Genomic DNA, 11,769 nt, shown 5'->3' with positions numbered 1-11,769 from the left:
TTTCAGTATGTTTAAATATTGCTTAAATCTACAGCTTTCAATAAATGTTTAGACATGTTTTTCCAAAGAAAATAAATGTTTATTTGAAATCTTCAAATGTCAGAGTAGAACTGAAATTAGTTTCATTAATGCCCATTTTCAATTCATTTTCTATTTGGCCTCCAATTCGGCCACTCGACTGGCTTTCTGCTGAAGGCTGAATGTGTCTTTTTTGCAATTTCGGCTGAATATTTTCTGAATATTCGGTGCACCTCTAGTTCAAAACCAATTAGTTGATTACTAGTGTGCAGAGAGTTATGTGTGCTTATTAATGAACATTCCTTAATAGACTTATTTGTTTATCCTTTCTGTCTGTGGTGGGTTGTGATGGGACAAAGTGGACAATGAGCAGCTGCATGATAATGTTAAGATACGTAGATAGGGCAGCACTGTATTTTATCAATTAACATTTCTTATTTGACACAAGTTAATATTATAACTTAATATTTAACTGCTTGTAGTGATGGGAAAAAAATGTATGTTCCTCTGCCATTACCCAATAGCTTATCTATCCTGACAGATCTGATAAGACAGATAGGGCTATTGGTTTAGCCAGTATAGGTCAAGGCGGTATGATGTTCCCCTTTCAAAAGAACTTGGTTTACTTCTCTTGTCATGGTGTGCAGACCACAAGTCAGACTCAGAGATCTGTACTGTCACCCATGGATGTGGGGTCAACATGAGAATCACACCGATGTGGCCCTACTGTGGCTCTAACGGTAGGGCACTGGGCTGCTACGCTGGTGACTGTCCGATTCTGGCCATTTGGTCATTTGCCAATCCTTCCCCGTCTCTCTCAACTGTCCTGTCACTAATAAAGTCTTAAAGACCAAAAAAATATCTTTTAAAAAGAATCTCACTGGTGTCAGTCAAGTAGTGTTACTTTCCAACTGTAAAGAGTAGATTTCATTCTCCATCCAGAATTACTGTAACAAATTGTGAATTGTTTATTACCAGGCATCTTTCTCGATAGCAGCTCGTCATATTTTATAAGTGATACATTTGATACATCAAGAAATTGCTTGATGCACGTTTGTCCTCCAATTCTTCTTTATTCATTTAAATAAAGCACATTTTGGGGTTTTTTATGCCTTTATGTGACAGTGACAGTAAAGAAATGACAGGAAGCTTGGAAGACAGATATGGGGTAGGATTGGGACCCAGGCCGGACTCAAACCTAGGTCCCATGCATGTTGTTCCACAGCAATTGAACACAACAGAAAGTTGAAGCAAATTGTCATGTGAGCCTGCCTGGGTCAACCAAGATGATTGCATTCAACAAAATGATAATGATGGGCCTAATTGATAATGATTAAGTTGTGGTGGCCAGTAATCAGACTAAACGTCTTTATTTCAATGCTGGTCTATAACTCCAGTCAACACAATGGTATTTGTTTAGGGATGCACGAAGTTTCGGTCGATACCGATATCTGATATTGATATTGTGGTTTTGGCCGATAACCGATATTATTATATGGTGTGACGTCATCGGTCGAATGCTCCATTAATTTCAATGGGGCTCCCCAACGTTCGCACGTCTGTTATTTTTCGATAACGGACGGGTTGGTCTATAACAGACCGCTGTCAATGGCAACAAGACTTTTCACTGCTAAAGCGACTTTTCAACAAGACTCTAATCAGCTGCTGTGATAGACAACACCTGTTGTCCTGGCTACCTAGCTGTTGCCTAGCGGTGTTCCACAACGGCACTGTTTTGTTTTGCGCAGCAACAATCTTTTGACATGAAAAACTACAATAAACTTAACATTAAATAGGCCTAAAGAAATGTCCCCGCCATGTGTGAATCATTTAAGTATATCCATATAATAAGCGGGTTAACGTTCGGCGAGTCGGTCGCTTTGTGGAATAGCAGCACCTCTGTCGTGCTGCTATTCCACGGTAGCGACCTTCTCGCCAAACGTTAACCCTTACTTAACTGATACCGATGGTTTTTTTTTTTGTTTTTTTTTAAAGAGATAACATTTAAAACAGACTGACAATGATGCAAACAAACTGAATTTTTGAATGTCTTCTTATTTCCAAAAATAAAGACAAACTAGAAGACAAACAATGAAAGTCACCGTCAAGTCCAATCTTTTAGAACTGTAACATACCGGTATAAAAAAAACATCGGCGTTAACATCGGCCCAGTTTTACCCAACGGACCGATGTCCAATGTGTTGAGAAATGTCAAATATCGGCCGATACCGATACATCTGGCCGATACATCGTGCATCCCTATACAGTTGTGCTCATATGTTTACATACCCCAGCAGAATAAACGCTTTCTTCGCGATTTCTCACAAAATATGAAAGATTACACAAAACCCTTTTTTTCACTCATTGCTAGTGACTAGCTTAAGATATTTATTAGCAATATTCTGTGTTTACTCTTTCAAAAGCATGATCACAACCCAAACTACCCAAATGACCCTGTTCAAAAGTTTACATACCCTAGTTGCTAATGCTGAATATGGCCCTGTTTAACATCAGGGACCGCTCTAAATTGTTTGTGGTAGTTGTGGATAAGGCTCTTAATGTTCTCAGATGACAGAACAGCACATTCTTCCTGGCAGAATGGTTGTTTCCTATAATATTTTTGGGTGTCTTGCTGGAACCTCACATTTGAGGTTTCCCCTGAATGGCTCAATGATGTTGAGATCAGGAGAGTGAGACGGTCGCTCAAAAACTTCATTTTATTCTTTCTGAAGCTAGTGACGGGTTGATTTGGCTTTCTGTGTTGAAATATTGTCATGTTGGCATGTCCAAACAATGGACCATGTGCAGTTTCAAGGCTGATGTGTGTCAAGTTTCCTCCAGTATTTTTCACAGGGCAATGTATTCATCATTCTGCGAGTATGGATCAAAAGTATAATGCATTTGTAACTCAAATGTCCCCATGAAATCAGTGGTCCATGACCATGTTTCACAGAAGGGATGGTGTAACTTTCATCATAGGCTCCAACCCACACAGCAGAGGACTCCGATGCGGAGCCGCGTTCAAGTCACCACATCCGTGTCACTGTCACATTCCTTTGGGTTCCACTTGGTGGATCAGGGTCGCCACCGTGCGCCGCCCCAAATTCTACCGTCAAAACGCGGACCATAATCGCATCCATATCTGATTCACAAACGCGGACGCGCTGTAAAATCTAACGGACGTTGGTACAGTTTTTGTTGGGGCAGACACGACCGAACAGCGCTCTCCAGTAAGTATTGATTTATTTATATTAGGTGATACACAAAGGCACAAAAAGTATATCTGAAGCTTTTATACTATCAATGCTTATTGATATTTCGTAGGATTTTGTTTTTTATTACTTTAAAAGTGTATGTTAACCCTAGTTGTTTTCAAAACGAGACAGCTAGTTCATTCATTCAAAGACATGGAGAACTACATTGGCTATTGTAGTATTTCCTAAATGCTGTTAAAATATGATGCCATCCGATACATGGAGGAAGTGCAGTTGAATAAAAATTATCTACATTGTGCCTATTTTAACAGCCTTGTTTACGTTAGCTTGCTAGCCAGCTACTAGCAAACCGGTTGACTGAAGCAAACTTGTGTAAAGTTAAACGTAGGTCTAAGTGTTCAAATACTCTTATGAAACGGCTATATTGGTCTGAATTTGGCTCGTGGTACACTTTTACACGGATTGGTGATGCTCTCAACAGGTTTGGCACCAACTGTGTTTTTAACGGTACAAATCCTAAAGCGGTGGCATCATGTTCTCCTCACGTTAACGAAATCCAGGCTAATTATTTATTAGCAATTAATGGATGGCCATGAACTGCGCCCTCGTCCCATATGCTGTCCATCATTGGTGAATGAATGAAGTAGCTGGGCTCATAGTTTGATAAAGATGTCCGTGGTTGGGCTACAAATATCTGAATTTGTTCTTAATCTTGTGCAACAGTAAACAGGTGGAATTACCTCTGGGTCGGACAGGGCTAGCCAGCTGTAATCCACCCTGCTACGGTGATGCCCGCCTGCCTCCCGGCTTTTACGACCAAAAGTAGGACATTGTACATCTTATAATATTCAACATCATTACTGTCACGGGATAGAGATGTGAAAGAGCGTTGTCCATTCCATATGCAATGCAATGTCTGATTGTCATCTTACGAAATAAATGAAAGCTCTAAGTTTAGCTCTGTTGCCTTTTCAGATCGGAGCACTGATGTGATGTTTCCCCGTCGAGTGATGAGGGAAGGAAGAGAAGGCAGCCACCACGACATGCGATTGTTCAACATGACAGTGAGACAGAAAAATAATGTGAAGATAAATAAAAAATCATGATGAGTGAAGTTCCTCGTCAGGTTGTGTTTTTTTCGGGTTCTTATTTAAACAGTGTCTAGGCCAGGTCTGTGTTATCTGTAGAATTAAATCTAAATGCTGTTTGAAACGGTTAACTGGTTTAGTGTTCGTTTATTGGGATTATAGCATAATAAGAAAGTTAACTATGAGCACGGATCCAAAATGGTCCCGGCCCGGAACATCTATGAGTCCGGAATGGGTCCGTAACTGATAAAAAGTAGTGGAACCGTGACGGATGCAATAAGTGGACACGGAATGAGTCCGCATCGGATGTCGCGCCTCCGAACCGGGCTCACTGCGGAGGTACGCTTCTGCACGCGGATCCGTTGCGGGTGACAAACGGGTCCCTTTGGAGTCCGCACCACGTGGACGCCGATACGGCCCCGTTTACCGGATCCGTACCGGAGGATGACCTCCGGATGGTGGACTCCGGGGCGGATCCATTACGGTGTACTTTTGCTGTGTGGGTTTACTGTTCTCCAAATGGTACTGTTAATAGTGGCCTAAAAAAGTTCCATATTGATCTCATTTTTCCAAATGACTTTGTCACAGGCATTTTGATGCTTCTCACTGTGCTATTTGGTGTATCATGTGCAAAATAACATGTTTGCATTTTTGTGGTAATGGCTTTCTCCTGGCAACCCCCAACAGCCCATCTTTCCTCAAGTGCCAACATTTTTTCATGTTGTCCTATATTTCACCTGAAGTTATTTTTTGGTTGTCCTAGCCTCCTGAACAATTTCCCTTGCAATGATCATTGCAATGCAATGATTCCCTTGCCCATTGGCTTGATTCCAACCAAACTCCTCATATTGCATTTCTGAATTGAAATTCCAACGGTGCCAACATGACAATATTTCGACACAGAAAGCCAAATCAACCCCTCATTAGCTTCAGAAAGAATAAAATGAAGGTTTTTGAGCGACCATCTCACTCTCCTGATCTCAACATCATTGAGCCACTCAGGGGAAACCTCAAATGTGAGGTTCCAGCAAGACACCCAAAGATATTATAGGAAACAAATTCTGCCAGGAAGAATCTGAGAACATTAAGAGCCTTATCCACAACTACCACAAACAATTTAGAGCGGTCCCTGATGTTAAACAGGGCCATATTCAGCATCAGAAACTAGGGTATGTAAACTTTTGAACAGGGTCATTTGGGTAGTTTGGGTTGCTTGTGATCATGCTTTTGAAAGAGTAAACACAGAATATTGCTAATAAATATCTTAAGCCAGTCACTAGCCATGAGTGAAAAAAAAGGTTTTGTGCAATCCTTCATATTTTGTGAGAAATCGCAGAGAAAGCGTTTATTCTGCTGGGGTATGTAAACATATGAGCACAACTGTATTTGTGACCCCTCACCACGAAACCAGGCATAAGTCGCGCAGCCGCGTTCAGAGCTACAGCCAAATTTAGTCAGGGAAGCGATTTTCTATGTGTTTTGACATCTTGGAAGAAAACGGTACCTTAACACTTATATTTTCAATTTCCATGGTCATTACATTCAAATTCGGTCAATAAAGATGTTTATTATGTCAATTATGTCAGCGTGATCAAAAGTTCAGGCTTCACTGAGCAAAGAGAAAGCCGAAATGGGCCACTTTTCTCCGACCGAAACAACCTCCGATCTGTTGCGGATCATCCAAGTGTTTGGTACGAGGAGAAAGCTAATGAAATGCCCTGTCCAATCACGTAGGTCAAATGGCGATATTATTTTGTAGTTCTTTTAAAAGAGCCAATCAAATGAGTAAACCAAACCCTCTTGTTGCTATGCCTGTCAAGATCAAGCTCCGTGATTGGTCAAACGCCCACCGCGTGCTCTATGGGCATGCGCAGTTCTCTCACTTACATCCGCAACAAACCAGCATGGTTAGTGTTATTGCAAGTTTGATTAATGTTTCGTCTCGTAAATAGCCGTATTTACTCCTCATTTTTGGACAACAATGACAAGGACAAAGGCGACTGGGAGTCTGATGATGACTGGGATGCCTTTGATGATGAAAAAGACGATCGAGTGCACGAACTGGGAACAGATTCAGCAGTGGAGAAGACCAATGCGATTTTTTACCGCGGACGTATCTCCCAATTCTGGCTATGAAAAGACCAATACTCTTTGGTAAGTTAGTGTGCAACTTAGTTACATAGCAGAGGACACTTTCTGTTTCTTGATTTTTACGTTTTAACCCTCCGGATTTCATCTGCATGACATGTATGTGTGGGTATAATGGAGCTCTGGAAAAACGTCTCAGTGCATGCCTTTAGTGATTACATACTCCTCGTTTTGAAATGGGCTAAACTTAAAATAATACTGAGAGTATATGCAACTATTCTACCTGTAGTTAACTGGAATGGTATTTTTTAACATACTATTCCTATTATTTCATTCCAGCATCAGCAAGGAAAGACTAACAGGCTTACTGAAATGGTACTCCACTGGGACAGGACAGGAGGGAGAAAAATGTCTCGAGATCCCTTCAGCTGGACAACATCAAAGGAGAGGTGACATTCATCCAACAACAAGGTTCACAAAATGCCCTAGTGCTCACTGGACATGTCCCTGGATTTAAACGTGATGATCTACAGCCCCTGCCTTCAGTTCACACTGCCACCAAGGTCAACCAAAGCTACAAAGATGTTCTTCTTGGGACAGGTAATTAACATTCTCTTTTAAATATTGTGGTCATCTAACCTATTTGTAATATGGGTGTCATAGTTGGCTTAGTTGGCATAGTTCTTTTAATGAATTTCATGTTTATGCTGCAGCTGTCATATTTCAATGCTTTTAAGGTTAATATCTTGATTTACAATGGGCGGCGATTGTTAAAATTCTACTCCATATAATGAGCTATATCGATTTATATTTAAATAATTAATTTCAGTTGAGCTGGAAAAGAGAAAAAATGTAGCTGTCTTAGGGTATAACTATTTTTGTTTTGAAAACTTTTTTTCTGTCAATTCATTATTTTTTTATTTTTCATAGAGAAGAACTATTGGACCATCAAGCACCAACAAGAGTGGAGCCTTGAAGAAAGCGACGCATCTCTGAATCTTACACTGACTCTGAGAGTGCCCATAGACAGGTTGTGGGCGTGGAGATGAACTTTTAAATCTGTAAATATGTGGCAAGTACACAAGAGAATACGTGAGTAATGTGTGTGTGTGTGTGTGTGTGTGTGTGTGTGTGTGTGTGTGTGTGTGTGTGTGTGTGTGCGCGCGCGCGCGCGTGCGTGCGTGCGTGTGCATGTGTTTACACTAAATGCATTTAATTTAATGCTATATTGACCTAAATGTTCATGTCCTTGATGCACTGTATGTTGTGTTTTTTAAGCTTTGGCAGCATTGATACTTCCAAGCATGCCAATAAAGCACATTTGAATTTGAATATGCAAGTTAAATTGTCTTTTTTAGTTCTTTTAGGGTTGCCATTGGTAAGCGGTAGGGCAGTCATGGGTAAGCGGTTAGGGCATCAGACTGTATCCCAAAGGTTGCCGGTTCGACTCGTGACCCGCCAGGTTGGTGTGGGAGTAATTAAGCAGTGTTCTCCCCATAAATTTTGTTAATAGCTAATAACTACTAACTCAACAAAGACTAGCATACACGGGGGCGCTTAGCATACACAGCGGCGCTGAGCCCCCCACATTTGGGCTTGCATGCCCGTGGGGACCCCGGTTCGCGTCCGGCCCAGGTCATTTCCCGATCCCACCCCGTCTCTCTGTCCCACTCGCTTCCTGTCACCATCTCAGACTGTCCTATCAAATAAAGGCATAAAAGCCCCTAAAAAAAGACGGGCATACACAAATAAGCAACCCAACCTGTAATGCTGAAAATCCACTACACATCCGATATGAACAAAGACGCATTATATTGCATACCCACATTGTTGTGAGGGAGCAAATTAGCTTCTCAGTGTGATCGTACCGTATGTGTAGTAAATTATCAGCGTAAGCCAAAAAAGGCTATAAGCAGGGCCGCTGCAAAGGTTTTGGAGGCCCTAAGCACAACTGTTCATAATTAAATAATAATAATAATATGTTTTTTAGTCAATCTCAATTTAGGAGGCCCCAATTTTGGGGGGCAAAGTGGTTGAGGCCCTAAGTGCTCTGCTTACTTTGCTTATGCCTAGCGGCGGACCTGGCTATAAGGACCTCTAGTCCCCTGGTGGAGCCTTGGAGGCCGCAGTATGACTGTAGTGCGGTGCAGCCATGGTTCAATGGTTAGAGTGCTGGCTTTTAATTCAGAGAGTTGAAGGTTCAAATCCCTCACCAGCATCCTTAACCCTTGAGCAAGACACCTAATCCCACATTGCTCCAGGGCCTGTAACCAATGCTCTATTCCTAACTAACTTCAAGTCTCTTTGGATTAAAAAGCATCAGCTAAATGTAATGAAGTGGTCAAAGGGGCAATGACACAGCACAGACTGAACTACAGCTGGTGGTTGGTGGTCAGGGGGGACAGACATTCCTCTTTCAGCAGAAGTCAGCTAAGATAGCGATCACCAGATAAAGATCAGAGGACACAGAGATGTTGGCTAACCCCTTTGGTTTTGCTGTGTAGGCCTACACAGTACACACATGAATAGTTGTTGAACACAGGTGGATTCTAAATTGTTGTTTTCCCCTGGCTGCGTGACCCTGGCTGCGCACAACTCAACCTCTGATTGTTGGAAACCGCTGTCTGTCAAAAAATTTGCTCACGTGGTTGACTGCCAGTGTCTTGCCCCTCCTCACAACACCGTGTTTATAAACAAAAATAGGAGGACCAAAACACAGCTGTAAGGAGCTGGAAGAAGGGTGGATGAGGATCCGTATAAACATGAGGGAAAGAAGATCACCCCTTTAATAAGTCAAGCATCAAACCAAATCAAAGGTAGGTCCAGAAATACAAAAATCGTTTTGATTCAAGATTCAAATTTCAAGATTCAAGATTCAAGGAGTTTATTGTCATTGTCAATGAAGTCAACGAAATTGTGGGTGGAGCAACAACACTGCGTAGTTTGAAGTAGGTATATAGAAGTAACCAAAAAGACCCAGTGCTGTTGATAGTTTTAAGGTGCACAAAACACACACACACACACACACACACACACACACACACACACACACACACACACACACACACACACACACACACACGCGTGTATGCACACACAGGGCTCTAAATTAACGCACGCCAACACGCCAAATGCGGGTGAAAATCAATTTTGGCTAGTAGAAAAAATCATCCACTAGCCAAATTGGCCGGTAGACTCTACCGCGCGCCCGAACGTCAAACAGCTGCCAGCACAGATCTGTGGCTGACTGCCGTCTGATGAACGTAAAACGGCGCCTACATTACCCATGAACATTAGGCCTACCGTCATGATGTAGCCCACACCCATTGGCTGGCCGTTAATCACAATAGCGCAGCTTCACATTCATTGGCTGCGTGTTGTTAGATGCCCGCGCTGGAACTACTGTTGATCAAATATTTTCAATGAGCGGACTAGCGCGGATTACTTCGGTTTTGTAGGTTTTGGACGGGTGAAAAAGAATGTGGCAGTGGTTAGAGCAAGGTTATGTGTCGGTGAATGCAACTTGCAACTGTAGTGACGCTGAAATGTAGTGGTGGTGGAGCGAAAACGGCATGAGTGGAGGAGCATGACAGCTGTCTGTCAAAACCGTGTAGCCCTGTTGTCAGAAGTCGTCTGATATTTGCGAGGTCCTCGCAACTACCTACGATGGAGTTGTCGTTTTCTAATAATGCCCACGCCATCGGAAAGACCATGCACGAGTTTGCCATGGATGAACGAGTAAGTGAAAAAAAACGGTAACAAAAAACTAGCGACGCTATGAAAGTAGTAAAGTAAGCTGGTGGTCTCCGTGATGTTATTAGATGTCTACTAGTTTAGACATAGCGTAGCCTAATTATTGTCATTCCAAGTGCATGATTTTAGAGTGAAGCAAGTATTAATCCTGCAGGAACCTAAAGGTGTGAAGCAGCAGCAGCATAAAGAAACACACAATGCAGACATCATACACATCGCACTGAGTTGGCTGTGTGTGTGTGTGTGTGTGTGTGTGTGTGTGTGTGTGTGTGTGTGTGTGTGTGTGTGTGTGTGTCCTCCTCTTCTCCTCCCCACCCCTCTCTTCTGTGCATTGTCCATGGCATTTGGCCTACTGTGTGTGAAGTTTAAGTGATACTGTGTGGGGGATATGAGGTTTTGTAGTGTTTGGTTGTGTGTGTTTGGCTAGTGTATGTTGAAAGTCTGGTATGTGTGCAACAGGTGTTGAAGGCATGCTGTTGTTGTATGAGGTGTAGGCCTATACTGCATGTGAGGTTTGGGTGATGGTGTAATAGGCTAGTGTTTGGCTGTCACAGTATATGGTCCAGCGTAGGTTTGGTATGTGAGAGGCATGTGTGATGCAATTCACTGTTTTCAGAGGAAATTGAATAAAATATAATGAAAATGCAGGTAATAAAAATAATTACTAAATAATTATAGAATAAACTGAACAGTGAAATATGTTGAGTATAATGTTTTTATTGTTTATCTGTGTTGAGGATATAGTTTAATGGAATAATTAAAAGCAACATAATTAACGCATGGTTTATTTTGGTGAGATAAAAAAAATGGCTAGTTGACCTGCCATTTGGCTAGTAAGAAAAAATGTCTACTAGCCAAATTGGCTGGTGGTGGAAAAAGTTAATTTAGAGCCCTGTGCACACATATGAATAAACAAATCAATAGGATTTCCCTTAAAAGGAAAAATCACAGAACACCAGTCCAGAGACCTATGTAAGAGCACTAGAATTTAGCAGTCTAATGGCTTCAGGGTACAGGCTATTAGAAAGTCTTGTAGTTCATGCCTGTAATGACCTGTATCTTCTGCCTGAGGGAAGCAGTTGTGGTACATCCAGACCTGTATGCATAGCCACTAATACATATCGGTATAGTATTAATATATCAGTAAAATTAAGTAGTATTTACTTGGTTAACTGCTCATTTTACATAAAATGCATTGTTCTTCCCCCGAAATTATTAAATTGCCCCACAGCAATGGAGGAGATGGAAGAGAGCCGGGATCAACATTTGCATAGAAGGAGGCGAAACAAGCTCATCGAAGATGGCAACAAAAACAAAGGTAAGTCAAGAAGTGCAAAACTCAGCTGAGTTGATGGGATGGCTATGAATGTATTTATTTTCTTCTCATTTTATTAGAATGTATTATACTTACAATATACAGTATTACAGTGTTTCTCAACCAGGGCACCCTGGGGTGCCGCGGAAACGTGGCTGAGAAATAAAATATGTCATAAAATACATATTTGTCTAAATTAATAAAGTATTGCTTAGTCAGTAGAGTCTTTCATCTGCCATTTACGCACAATATAGTAAATTTAGGTCGCCCCGGTAAGCTGCAACTTCGAACG

Source organism: Engraulis encrasicolus, chromosome 3 (assembly GCF_034702125.1).
Source record: "Engraulis encrasicolus isolate BLACKSEA-1 chromosome 3, IST_EnEncr_1.0, whole genome shotgun sequence".
NCBI classification, from domain to species: domain Eukaryota; kingdom Metazoa; phylum Chordata; class Actinopteri; order Clupeiformes; family Engraulidae; genus Engraulis; species Engraulis encrasicolus.
This window is presented reverse-complemented; position numbering follows the sequence as displayed.